Genomic DNA, 14479 nt, shown 5'->3' with positions numbered 1-14479 from the left:
TTGCCTTTGTCGAGCACCCACTGAATGAAATTGGCTCTACAAAGCACTTGGGAAGTACAAAACAAAAAAGGGATATGTCCTTTACCCACAAGGAGCTTATGTTCTAAGTGAAGGAGACAGACACAAAAATATTTACCAAGAGGATAATCAAAATGAATCACTGAGTACACATATCTAAATAAGATGGGTAGAAATAAACCTTGATTTCAAAATAAATCACTCCCTAGGGGAGCCACGGATAGCACACAAGGATTCCAGACACCCTTTTGCCAACCCGGAAGTTCAGACACGCGTGCAATAGGCAGGTTTTATGGCACAATATAATGGTATCATATGGAACTTTTTGCAAAAGTCCTAGAGTCCTAGGTTTTGCAGGACCTAGAGTGTGTCCACAGGAAGACCACTGGGCTACTCCTAAGTAACAATAATCGTGGTATTTGTTAAGTGCTTATTATGTGTGAGGCACCGTACTAAGCGCTCGGGTGGATACAAGCAAATCGGGTTGGACACAGTCCCTGTCCCACGTGGAGCTCACAGTCTCAATTCCCATTTTACAGATGCAGTAACTAAGGCACAGAGAAGTTAAGTAACTTGCCCAAAGTCACACAGCTACTAAGAACCCACGACATCCGACTCCCAAGCCCGTGCTCTTTCCACTAAACCATGCTGCTTCTTAATATGAGCAAATTGGGTTGGACACAGTCCCTGTTCCCTCATGGGGCACCCAGTCTCAATCCCCACTGTCAGATGAGGTGACTGAGGCCCAGAGGAGGGAAGCATCTTGCCCAAGGTCACCCAGCAGGCAAGTGGCAGAGCCGGGATTAGAACCCACGACCTTCTGACTCCCAGGTCCTTGCTCTATCCACTAGTCCATGCTGAGGAGAGACGGGGAAGGGGGCACCTGGGGATTGATCGAAGGCCCTTCCGCATCCTCACAAATCCCCGAAGGAGTCGACTAAACGCCCTCCTACCCCCTCCTGCTCAAAACTTGCCCGGAATCAGACAGACCTCTCAGAGGACCCACAGGGAGAGGGAGAAAGAGACAAGGGAGGGAGGCGGCACTGCCAAAGGGGCAGTTTACAAGTCGCCAGCCGCGGTTATGAGTTCACCTGTCACTTACCTCCTCTCTCCCGGCCTGCTGCTGTTATTCCTAATCTGAGAAGCTTATTGGCAAACAGCTGCAGACCTTCTTCTCCAGCCAGCCGGCCTCTAGCCAAGGACTGTCAGCTGTTGGACCTCGGAGAGCCCCCCCACTCTGTCCTGGGTCATCTATGTCGGGTACCGAGGCGGATTATGAAACGGTTTGGTCGGCCCGTGGGGAGGGAGGAGGAGGGGGAGGAGTCTCTGTGATGCAGGGAGAACATTAATGCCAAGGGGCAAGCCTGCCCCTCTAGAATAGCAGCTCGTTGTGGGAAGGGAATGTGTCTACCTACTCTGTATATTGTACTCTCCCAAGTGATAATAATAATAATAATGTTGGTATTTGTTAAGCGCTTACTATGTGCCGAGCTCTGTTCTAAGCGCTGGGGTAGACACAGGGGAATCAGGTTGTCCCACGTGGGGCTCACAGTCTTAATCCTCATTTTACAGATGAGGTAACTGAGGCACCGAGAAGTGAAGTGACTTGCCCAAAGTCACACAGCTGACAAGTGGCCGAGGCGGGATTCGAACTCATAACCTCTGACTCCAAAGCCCGTGCTCTTTCCACTGAGCCATGCTGCTTCTCTTGTAAGTGCTTAGTGGAGTGCTCTGCACACAGTAAGTGCTCGCTAAACACCACTGATTGATTGATTGTCCCTGTACAGTGCTCTGCACACAGTAAGAGCTCAATAAAGCACACAGAGTGGCAAGCACTTTGCTAAGCGCTGGGGTAGGCACAAATTAATTAATAATAATAATAATTTTGGTATTTGTTAAGCACTTACTATGTGCCAAGCACTGTTGTAAGCACTGGGTAGATAGGAGACTGGAGACTCTGTACTGTAAGCTTCTTCTATTAAGCAATCAATGGGATTTATGGAGCGCTAACTAGGTGCAGAGCACTGTACTAAGCGGTTGGGACAGCACAATACAACAGAATTAGCAGAACTGTTCCTTGCCCACCATGAGCTTACAGCCTAGAGGGTGAGACAGATATTAACATGAATAATGGCTAAACTATAAGCTTTTTGTGGGCAGGGAGCCTGTACCAACTCTGTTAGATTGTACTCTCCCAAGTACTGAGTACAGTGCTCTGTACCCAGTAAGCACTCAGTAAATACAATGGATTGATCGATCAGATCAGACAGTCTCCACATGCAAATCGGGCTTATAGCCTAAAGAGAAGGGAGGACAGGTGTTGAACCCCCAATTTACAGATGAGGAAACTGAGGCCCAGAACAGGTAAGTGACTTTACCGGAGTCACACAGGAGGCAGAGCTCTTTCCAATAGGCCACACTGCCTGGCCCCTGATCTTTGGAGAGATGGTGCTTGGCTCCAAGGCCAAGGCAGAGATGCCAGAGGGAAAACAGGGGGACTTCATTCATTCAATCAGTCATATTTATTGAGGGCTTAAGAGTGCAGAGCACTGTATAAAGCACTTGGGAGAGTACATTAGAACAATAAACAGACATATTTCCTGCCCAAAACAAGCTCACTCTCACCCATCACTCGGATGCTTGGCTGTCCTACAAATACTAGTCTTGGTGGTCTGTACGCCTGGTCACCCACCTCCCAACCCCAATGTCACTCAATAGGGGGTCGGCTACCTTGGAAGTGGGGGGCGTCTGCTATCTTGGAGGGGTGGGGGTGGGCGGCTCCAATTCTTTCCAGATCAAAGTTCGCTGTGGGTGTGACCCATGCAACATGACACTGTGATGGGCAGCCAGCTGGTTTGGGATAGCGGGGAGGGGGACGACCCCCAGGATCTGGATGCTGTAACTGCACCTGTCTGGGTGAGCTCTCCGTGACATCCCGGGGCAGGTGGGGAGGGTAAAAGGAGGCAGACCCCTTGGCTCACACCCTCCCTGGAACAACCCCCCCGTCTTTACATCCGGCCAACCACTACTCTCCCCATCTTCACAGCTTGTTGCGGGCAGGGAACTGTGTCTGTTGTGTTGTTACAGCGTACTCTCCCAAGCGCTTAGTACAGTGCTCTTCACATGGTAACTGCTCAGCAAATACGATTGACTGGCTTTCATTCATTCAGCCGAATTTACTGAACACTTTCTGTGTGCAAGGCACTGTACTAAGTGCTTGGGAGAGTAGAATATAACAATAAACCTCTGGGCTGTGAGCTCGTTCTCTAGATGTGAGCTCGTTGTGGGCAGGGAATGTGTCTGATGTTATAGTGTTATAGTCGAGAAGCAGCGTGGCTCAGTGGAAAGATCACGGGTTTAGGAGTCAGAAGTCATGGGTTCTAATCCCTGCTCTGCCGTCTGTCAGCTGTGTGACTATGGGCAAGTCACTTAACTTCTCGGTGCCTCAGTTCCCTTATCTGTAAAATGGGGATGAAGACTGTGAGCCTCACGTGGGACAACTTGATTACCTTGTATCTACCCCAGCGCTTAGAACAGTACTCGGCACACAGTAAGCACTTAACAAATACCAGCATCATCATCATCAGTGTACTCTCCCAAGTGCTTAGTAGAGTGCTTTGCATACAGCCAGCACTCAATAAATATGATTAATAATAATAAACAGAAATATTTCCTGCCCACTGTGAGCTTACACACTAAAAGCACACCTCCTTCAGGAAGTCATCCTAGACTAATCTCTCATTTCCCCTCCTCATCCTTTCTCCCTTCTACATCACATGTCCATTTGGGTCCTTCCCTACTAAGAACTTTGTTACTCACCCCAGCCCTAGCCCCATTGCATTCAGTAAGTGCTCAATAAATACAGTTGGCTGACTGATATATATCTCTATCTTTAAACTCCGCTGCTTCCCCCTTCCCATAATTTATTTTAATGCTTGTCTCCTCTGCCAGATTGAAACCCCTTTGAGGGCAGGAATCGGAACTACTAACTCTCTGGTACTCCCCCAAGTGCACGGCACAGTGCTCTGCTCAGACTAAGCCCTTGATAAATATTACTGATTGATCGAGCTCCATCACGCGAGGTGGTGGAGAGGCTTCCTGAGTCTATTTCTTCAGGAGTTTGTTTTTTTTCTCCCCGTTGTTCTCATGTCACCTAGCAAATGCCAGCCTACAGGATCCCAAGTTCACATTGGTTTTTTAAATGGTACTTGATAAGGGCTTACTATGTGCAAGCACTGTTCTAGGTGCTGGGGTAGATACAAGACAATCAGATTGGACACAGTCCCTGTCCCTTATGGGGCTCACAATCTTAATCCCCATTTTATAGATGGGGTAACTGAGGCACAGAGAAGTTAGGTGACTTGCCCAAGATCACACAATGGACAAGTAGCGGAATCAGAATTAGAACCCAGGTCCTTCTGACTCCCAGGTCCATGCTCTAACCACTAGACCATGCTGCTCATTTGGGGCTGTCTTTGCTGCTCAAACTTTTGTTGAGGCAGGTGGATGGGCCCCTCCCCTAGAAGCTGCCTTGCTAAAACCATCCGTAGACTATAGGTAGCTCTCGCTTGCCCCTCCCAAACACCTGTGTCTGGCCACCCCTCAGCTGATTGGCTGAACATATGAGGTGGGGTACAGGTTTGCCCATTGAGAAGCCCGGGTGCAGATGGTAGGGGGCTGCCCCTGGTGTCGAGGTGGGCACCCCTTCTCCTTCCACACTCCCCCGCACCCATGTCCGAGGCTCCGCCTTCCGTTGTAGCATTCCCCCGGGCCTGCTGGGCCTGGCCAAGGAACCAAGACCCTTCCTAGCCTGACCTTCCTCATCTCTCATACATTCCTCCTCCCAAGCCAGGAATCCCCTCCAGTATAGCACCTACCCTGCAACCGTTCCAGCTAGGGACTTGCCCTGGTAGCCTCTGCCAGGGGCAGACCCCTGGGGCAGATTCAGACACCTGATGCTCGCTCCGGATCTCACCCTACTCAGCTCCTCCCCCGAGGCTCTCCTCCAAAACTCCAACCCCTTCAACCCTTAGGAAGCCCTCCTCGGCTCCTCTTCCAGTCTCTTTTACTAAACTCCAATCATCCCGTCAGCCTTGGGGGGGTCCTCCTCAGATCCTCTCCCAGTCTGTCCTCCAAAGGTCCAATCCCCTCAGCCCTCGGGTGGTGGTCCTTCTCAGATCCTCTCCCAATCTCTCCTCCAAAGCTCCAATCCCATAAACCCTCAGGGGACACTTGGTCTTCCAATTAGCCACCTGCTTGCCCAGCAAAAGTCTCCAGTCCTTAGGATCTTGCCTAGCCTAAGAAAGCGCAGCAGCAAGAGTCAGTGAGTTTCTTTGCCAGGGGCCAAGTATGCCAGGGGCAAACCCAGTCCTCAGTTCTAAAAAGAAGATTCCTGATCCTTTCGTTTTCTTCAAGGCTCCCCTGTGCCCGACTGTCTCATCCCTCAAAACAAAAGGTGTTTGTCCCATAGTCGGTCTTGTCGTAATGTTTTGGAACCTGCTGAATTTTGGCTTTGTGATTGCATTCTCTCCTCTCAGGATGGCACTTGGAGAATTTCCAGTACTCTACCAGTCTCGGCTATGGAAGGGAGAGTCAAGCAGAGGCATACCCATTCCATTCCTAGCTTGGGCCGTGGCTAGCGAGTGGAAGGTAATCCGCTACAAGTCAAAACTCTGCTGTGCCGGGTCCTGACTCCACCCCTTATCTGCTGTGTTTGCCTCAGTTCCCTCATCGGGAAAATGGGGATTAAGTCTGTAAACCCCATGTGGGACAGGGACCGTGCCCAACCTGACCAGCTGGCAGCATGGCATAGTGGATACAGCACCGGCCTAAGAGTCAGAAGGAAATGGGTTTCAATCCTGGCTCCGCCACGTGTCTGCTGGGTGACCTTAAGCAAGTCACTTCACTTCTCTGGGCCTCAGTTACCTCATCTGTAAAATGGGGAGTAAAACTGTGAGCCTCATGTGGGACAGGGACTGTGTCCAACCCAATTTGCTTGTAACCACCCCAGCATTTAGTACAGTGCCTGGCACATAGTAAGAGCTTAACAAATGCCGCAATTCTCATTATCATTATTATACTATTACACCACAGGGAGGTTGAACAGTGTAGACCTTTATGAGTTAGGGCTAGGGCACAACCGTAAGTAATGGAGGTGGGGTCAAGGAGCAGGGAGGGACCACAGGGCTGGCTTGTAAATATTTTGAAGCCCAACCGCAAACCACTTATTGGGGGCTGTTCAAGATCCGCCTTGCCTGTCTGAGTCACCGGGTGCACTCAAACCCAGCCTGGCGCCAAACACTGAAGAGTCCTGAAGAAACGCAGCTGGAGGAGGAGGAGGGGAGGAGGAAGAGGAGAAGGAGGAGGAAGAAAAGACAAGGAAGGACGAGGAGGAAGAGAGGGAGAAAGAGAAGGAAGAAGGGGAAGGGGGAAGGAGAAAAGGAAGAAGAGGAGGGGAGGAGGAATAGGGGAAGATGGAGAAAGAGGAGGAGGAAGAAAAAGAAGAAAATGAGATGGAGGAGGAAGAGTAGAAAAGGGAAGAGGGGAAGGAAGAGGAGGGGGAGGAGAAGGAAGAAGAGAAAGAGAAAGGAAGAAAAAAGAGAAGGTGGAAGAAGAAGAGTAGAAAAGGGAAGAGGAGGGGAAGGAAGAGAAGGAGGGGGAGGAGGAAGAAGAGTTGAAAAAGGAAAAGGAGGAAGCAGATAAGGAGGAAGAGAAGGGCAGGAGGAGGAAGAGTAGAAAATAGAAGAGGAGGAAGCAGAGGAGACAAAAGAAAAGAAGAGGAGGAAGAGGACAAGAATGGGGAGAAGGAAGAGTAGAAAAAGGAAGAGGAGGAAGAAGAAGGGGGAGAGGGATCCATACCCTACAGGCACCAGGTCTGTGCCCTGAGCCCACCCAGAGCCAGAGCGGAGAGAGCCAGGAGGAGTAGAGTGCTTGTGTACGTGCCAAAGCGGAGCTCTGAGAGGCCTAGACAGGTGGTCCGAGCCGGGGACAGAAATAAACCCCCAGGGGACATGAGACTCGTGAAAATAAACCGATCATCTCTGGGCTGCCTGCTCCAACCCTCGGATCTCCCCCCTCCGGAGCGCTTCTCTGGCTCTGGTTCGAAGCTGGCCGGGCCCTCTGCCTGGGCACGACCCCCGGGGCCGGCCCCAGAGCCAAGGGAACTGGCATGCGGTCCCCAGACTCCCAGCATGACCCCAAAGACTAGCAGAAGGCACAGACTAAAGTCTCTGAAGAGAAGTCTATGAGAAGCCACGAGGCCTAGTGGATAGAGCACGGGCCTGGGATTCTGAATTCTAATCCCGGCTCCTCCACTTGCCTGCTGTGTGACCTCAGGCAAGCCACTTAATTTCTATGTACCTCGGTTTCTTCATCTGCTAAATAGGGATTAAATGCCTTCTCTCCCTCCTATTTAGACTATGAGCCCCATGTGGGGCAGGGATTATGTCCAGCCTGATTTTCTTGTCTCTTCCCCAGCACTTAGTCCAGTGCTTGGCACTTAGTAAGTGCTTAACAAATACACAATCATCATTATTAGGAGGAAGGTGCTGGCCTGTGGGTACTCAGTGGACAGGGTGAAAAAAAATGGGAAGAGATTACAGGGAGAAGGACAGTTGGCTTCAGAGAGCTTTCTCCTGGCCAAAGTGATTAAAGGCTGGGACAAGCGTTGTTTAAATTTAGAACAGTCACCAATCTTCTCCCTCATTAGACTGTAAACACCTCCATTAGATTCTGTACATATCAACTTCCAGACCCTACTATTTAAGCACTTACTCATCTACATATCCATTTCTCCTCTCCATTCTATCTATAAATTATTTTGTGTCTTTCCACTCCTGCCACGGTACTTTAAACTCATTGAGGGTAGGAATCCTGTCTTCTGATCAATCAATAATATTTAATGAGCACTTTCTTTGTGCAAAGCAGGGAACTCAGTTTAGCACTTGGGTTACAACACAGCCATTAATCCCAACCCTCAGAGAGCCCAAAATCCCTGTTGTGCTTTCCAAAGTGTTGGGGACAGGAAATGTGTCTGTTTATTGTTACATTGTACTTTCCCTAGCACTTAGTACAGTGCTCTGCACCCAGAAAGCGCTCAATAAAAACGATAAAATGAATGATCTGCACGTAAAAGGTGTACAGAAAATGCTACTGTTTGATTCACTGATTGATCTTGTGAGCTCCTTGAAGGCAGGGAGCATTCTTAATGCAGTGCTCCAAAGTGCTTAGTACAGTGCTCTGCACTCAGTAATCATAATAATTATTATTACTCCACTTGTTAAGCACTTACTATGTGGCAAGTACTGCTCTAAGCCCTCGGGTAGATAATAATAATGATGGTATTTGTTAAGCGCTTACTATGTGCCAAGCACTGTTCTAAGCACTGGGGTAGACACAGGGTAATCAGGTTGTCCCCGTGGGGCTCACAGTCAATCCCATTTTACAGATGAGGCAACTGAGGCCCAGAGAAGTTAAGTGACTTGCCCAAAGTCACAGAGCTGACAAGCGGCAGAGCCGGGATTAGAACCCACGACCTCTGACTCCCAAGCCTGTCCTCTTGCCACTAAGTCACGCTGCTTCTCAGCATAGATACAAGCTTGTCGGGTTGGACACAGTCCCTGACCCACATGAGGATCACGGTCTTAATCCCCATTTTACAGATGAAGGAACTGAGGCCCAGAGAAATGAAGTGACTCCTCCAAGGTCACACAGCAGACAAGTGACAGAGCCGGAATAAGAACCCAGGTCCTTCTGACTCCCAGGCTCTTGCTCTATCCACTAGATTGATTGATGGACTGATCTGTCTAGGTTGGTTTAAGGACTTACTGGCCTGCCTGAGACAGGGGCTTGGTCTAGTTGACCTCTCTGGTCTAGGGATGTCAGGATTCCACACATTTTTGTTCCAGGTCCCGGCAGGACCCACAGAAATGGTAGACAAATGAAGCTGCTGTGTGATATCTTTTTGAGAATCCAGCTGTGCAAATAGCAATTCTCAAAGGAAAGATAAAAATCTCATCGGGGTCCTTCTCTCCCCTCTCTCACCCCCTCCCTGTGACTGCATCACCCCCCCCAATCCCACCCTTCACCCTTCTGCTTCTTCTCAGAGAAGCAGCATAGCAAGATGGATAGGGAACCCATGTCTGGAAGTCAGAAGGGCATGCGTTCTAATCCTGGGCAAGTCACGTCTCTTCTTTGGGCCTCAGTTACCTCTACTGTAAAATGGGGATTGAAACTGTGAGCCCCATGTGGGACCTGATTTGCTTTATCCACCCCAGAGCTTAGTATTGAGCCTGGAACCCAGTAAGCACTTAAAAAATACCGCAATTATTACCATCATTATTCTCTTCCTCTCAGGGGAGAAATGAGGGCAGCTCAGAGAGAAGTGGGAAACTGGAGAGTGCCTGTCTTCCTCTGAGTGCTGATGAGTTTGGCTTGTTGGAGGGCAACCCCAAAATTTCAGACCTCCTTCAGGGGAGGTGGGCCAGGCTCCTGACTATGCAGGTGCTCCCCCCTTCCTAGATAATGAGCCAAGGGTCAGTCAGAGGGATGGTCTAACTTGTCTCCTGGGCCCCTTTCTGGTGCTCCCCTCACTGGGCCAGGCTTCAGGTCTCACTGTGAGTTTGGGGGGACAAAACTCTGATTCCATTCCTCGTTCATGACCTCAATTGCTTCAGTGGATGAGGGGATGTCGAGGCAGGGGGTTGAACTCGGTGACCGCTGGAAAACCCCACCAGCCGGCAGCACATGTGTCTGTTATTCTAGTACTCAGCCCTAACATCAGGGGGATCGGTCTGCCATCTTTGAGAAGCAGCGTGGCTCAGTGGAAAGAGCACGGGCTTTGGAGTCAGAGGTCATGGGTTCAAATCCCAGCTCGGCCACTTGTCAGCTGTGTGACTTTGGGCAAGTCATTTCACTTCTCAGTGCCTCAGTTCCCTCATCTGTAAAATGGGGATGAAGACTGTGAGCCCCACGTGGGACAACCAGATTCCCCTGTGTCTACCCCAGCGCTTAGAACAGTGCTCGGCACATAGTAAGCGCTTAACAAATACCAACAAATATCAACATTATTATCTTTGGCCTGGTCCGTCCCTCGAGAAACCGGTAGAGATTTGAGGAACGGCAGAGGGCGGGGGGAGTGAGACCCAAGGGGTGGGTGGTCTCACCCCTCGGACCCAGCCAGAGCCCCAAGGATCCATCCAATCCGCTGCAGGTGCTCTGATGAAGGCGTCTGTGGGCGGGCAGAGTAGACCGACCAGGCTCACTGGTTGTCGGGGGCCAATTTGGGGCTGGGATGAGGGGCCCGGTTTGGGGCCCACGGGGGATTGCTCAGATAGCGAGGGGGTCAGGGCCATGCCAGCTGGTGGTGAGCTGAGTGGAGCCCGGAGAGAGCGGCCAGGGGAGGGGAGCTGGCCCCGGCCGCCGGCCGCTGAGTTATGGCCCGTGATCCATCAGACTCGGTGGGGGCGGGGGGGCGAGGAAATGTAACACGGTAACATGAGATGGACGCGGGGCAGACGAGGTTTCGTCTTCCCCTCGTGCCAGCCGCTTGTGCCAGCCCGATGGGGGTGGGGCGGGGGACGGGGCACAAGGGGCATGGCTCTCTGGGGCCTGGAGTGAGAGGAAAATCTGGGCCTGTGGAGGGAATATTGTAACGTGATATTCATCCTCCTCGGGGCCTCTTGGCTTGGTCTGGCCGAATGCGATTTTATAGAATTCTAAGGCTGAGGTCAACCAGTCCAACCCCTTGCTTCGGGTCAGGCACCACCCAACGCATTCTAGACCTTTGGTTATGTTTTTTTCAATAGCATTTGTTAAGTGCTTACTATATGTCAGGCACTGTACTAAGCAACAGGTTGGAGACGGTACCTGTCCCGTATGGGGTTCGCTGTCTTAGTCCTCATTTTACAAATGAGGGAACCGAGGGCCAGAGTAGTGAAGTGACTTGTCCGAGGTCACACAGCAAACAAGTGGCGGAGCCGGGATTAGAACTCATGTCCTTCTGACTCCCAGGTCTGTGCTCTAACCGCTAGGCCACGCTGGCTATCTCCAGAGAAAGAGGTCTTATTCTGAACCAATCCCTCAAGCTGTGATTCAACATATTTACTCTTGTTGGGATCTTCTCCTGGGGCTGCGCGGGCAAGTAATCTCTCTGTCTCTATGTGTGTCTGTGTATATTTGTCCCTGTCGGAGCGTGCGTGTTTCTCTATCACTCTGTTTCTGTATCTATGTGTCTCTGTTTTTTGTGTGTTTATCTCTCTGTCTCTGTGTTGTGTGTATGTGTGTGTGTGTGTGGACACATCTCCCCTTAGTTAGCGAGAAGGTCTGCTTTGAAGCTTAGCCAGGTCTTTCCCTTCAAGACCATTAATTTTTCGCATTCCTTTCCCAGCCCTCCTTCCCTCCCTCCCACTCCCCACTCCTCCAGAAGAGAGCACCTCAAAGGAAAACCGAATTCCCCCGAGACGCGGTTACCCGGATTTTCCTGGCTCCGGGCAGAAAGACGACGCTGACCAGCCAGCGGACAGAACCGAGCTGCGGACAGACACAGGATGGATTAGATCCTAGGGAGTTTGGGATCCAGGCTCCGGGCTGCCCAATCTGGGCTGGATATAAGGAGTCCAACGCTTAGTATAGTGCCTGGCACGTAGTAAGTGCTTAACAAATATCATTATGATGATGATGATGACGATAGCCCTTTGGGAGGCTGAGCGAGGAGGCAGGGTGTGAGAGATATCCAAATACCTAATGATCCAGGCAGGAAAATCTACTGATCCAGTCAGTGGGAATGTTGCAGGCCTTCTTTCATTCATTCATTCAATCATATTTATTGAGCGCTTACTGTGTGCAGAGCACTGTACTGAGCATTTGGGAGAGTACAATATAACAATAGACACGTTCCCTGCCCACAATGAGCTTACAGCCTCGAGATGGGGGGAAACAGACAGTAATATAAATAAATGACAGGAAGCAGAGGGTTCAATCCCCTCCTGGAGACACTTCAAGAAATTCCAGAACCCCCTCCCCATAATGACCCAGCTAGGGGGAGAAAGGCCCAGAATAATAATAATGACTGTGGTCTTTGTTAAGCACTTACTAAGCAGCATGGCATACTGGATAGAGCACAGGCCTGCGAGTCAGAAGGTCATGGGTTCTAATCCCAGCTCTGCCACTTGTCTGCTGGGTGACCTTGGGTAAATCACTTCGCTTCTCTGTGCCCCAGTTCCCTCATCCATAAAATGAGGATTGAGACTGTGAGCCCCACGTGGGACAGGGACCTTTCCCACCCGATATGCTGTGTCCACCCCAATGCTTAGTACAGTGCTTGGCATATAGTAAGTGCTTAACAAATACCACAATTATTATTATTATTATATTGCAGATGAGGGAGCTGAGGCACGGAGAAATGAAGTGAATTACCCAAGGTCACACAGCAAAGTGGCAGGGGATTACGATATTAACAAATACCAGAATAATAATAATAATAATAATAATAATAATTAGAACCCAGGTCCTTCTGACACCCAGGCCCGTGTTCTTTCTGCTAGGCCACGCTGCTTCTCAAAGCGCTAGCGGGGGTGGTTTCAGAGTTTAAAAGGTACTTAGAGGCCAGAGCATAGGGACAATGTGGGAGAGATATTTAGTTGAGGTAACTGGGATAGTTCATCTGCCCCTCCATGCCCGGGACCCCCTCTCAGCCAGGAGCAGGCTAACTTCCAGGGCCCTTCCTCACCTCCACACCCCCCCTCCATCCAGGAATTCAGGGAGAGGTAAATCAGTATCTGCTGAGCTAGGGAAAGGTGAGATCTCCCAGCAGTTATAACTCTGGGGCCCAGGGGCTTGGAACATCCTTCTGAAGTCCAGCAACGGTAGCGACAAAATAACCAGATCCCTGGCCCGGGCAGGCTTAATAATAATGGTACTTGTTAAGCGCTTACTATGTGCCAAGCACTGTTCTAAGCAGTGGGGTACCGCTCACCCTAGAGGGAAAAGACTGGGAGTTGGGCAAGTCACTTAATTTCTCTGGGCTTCAGATCCCTCATCGGTAAAATGGGAACTAAGAGCGTGCGCCCCAAGTGGGACAGGGACTGTGTCCAACCAGATTTGCTTGTATCCATCCCAAGCGCTTAGTATAATGCCTGGTACATAGTAAGCACTTAACAAATACCATTATTGTTATTATTATTATTATTATTAATAATAAGCCAGTGTGAGAAAAGTACTGCTGATCTTCACTTCCCCCTACTGAGAAAATGGAAACACTGCAGTCCTAGGCATCAGAGGCCCAATTTTGGCTTCAAGCGGGGTTGGTCTTCTCCTTCTCCGGACCCCCCCGGGGGTGAGCTTCAAAGTGCAGGCCTAGTCTTGGATGCCTCCTGTTATAACGAGCAGATAATAATAATAATAACTGTGGTACTTATTAAGCGCTTTCTCTGTGGCAAGCACTGCGCTAAGCGCTGGGGTGGATACAAGCAAATCGGGTTGGACACAGTTTCCGTCCCTCTCGGGGCCCAAAGTCTTAATTCCCATTTTACAGATGGGGTAACTGAGGCCCGGAGAAGTGAAGTGACTTGTCCAAGGCCACACTGCAGACGAGTGGTAGAGCCGGGATTAGAACCCATGATCTTCTGACTCCCAGGTCCGTGTTCTATGCACTAGACGGAAGAGGAAGTGTGGAGAGAGGCCCTCCCCCCCAAACCCAGCTTGTGGCTCCTTAACCTGGGTTCCTGGGCAGCATGGCGTAGTGGAAGGTCATGAGTTCTAATCCCAGCTCTGCCATATCTGCTGTGTGGCCTTGGGCAAATCGCTTCAGGTCTCTGGGCCTCATTACCTCATCTGTAAAATGGGGCTGAGACTGTGAGCTCCACATGGAACAGGGACTGTGTCCAATCTGATTTGCTTGTATCCACCCCAGTGCTTAGTACAGTGCCTGGCACATAGTAAGCACCTAACAAATACCTCAATTATCATCATTATCGAATGCCAGCCGCGGAGCCGTATTTGAGGATATCGCCGCTGGAGTTTGCTTTGTCCGGTTTGTATATCGCCGCTGGAGTTTGCTTTGTCCGTTTGTAGCTGGACCGTCCTCTGTCCGCTATAGATTCAGCCCCGGCTGCTTTTATGTCCAGGGGCTTCTATTTTTCAGGCTCCTCCTCCTCCTCCCTCCCGCTGTCGAGTTCCAGGGCTCGGAAATGGTGCCCGTGTCCACACGGACCTGGGATAAAAACTCAGGGGCTCTGGAGCATAAGAGGGGCTGGTTGGGGCCATTGTTGGGTAGGGATTGTCTCTTTGTTGCCAAATTATACTTTCCAAGCGCTTAGTACAGTGCTCTGCACAGAGTAAGCGCTCAATAAATACGATTGAATGAATTAATGATTTCCTCCCAGAAAAACACCCCAGCTAGGGGGTCTTGTGCCAATCGGTGTGAGTGACATCCTCACAGAGTGCTACATGCCCAAGGTCACAT

General features: G+C 50.3%; 1 non-coding gene across 1 annotated transcript; it reads left to right on the top strand.

The window, feature by feature from the left end:
• The first annotated feature begins 5545 nt into the window (after nt 1-5545).
• On the top strand, nt 5546-5683 carry LOC114818090. The gene has a single exon (XR_003765911.1). It is a non-coding gene; the product is annotated as a small nucleolar RNA SNORA7 (small nucleolar RNA).
• Nucleotides 5684-14479: the final 8796 nt, after the last annotated feature.

This window comes from Ornithorhynchus anatinus, chromosome 17 (assembly GCF_004115215.2).
Source record: "Ornithorhynchus anatinus isolate Pmale09 chromosome 17, mOrnAna1.pri.v4, whole genome shotgun sequence".
Lineage (NCBI taxonomy): Eukaryota > Metazoa > Chordata > Mammalia > Monotremata > Ornithorhynchidae > Ornithorhynchus > Ornithorhynchus anatinus.
This window is presented reverse-complemented; position numbering and strand designations above follow the sequence as displayed.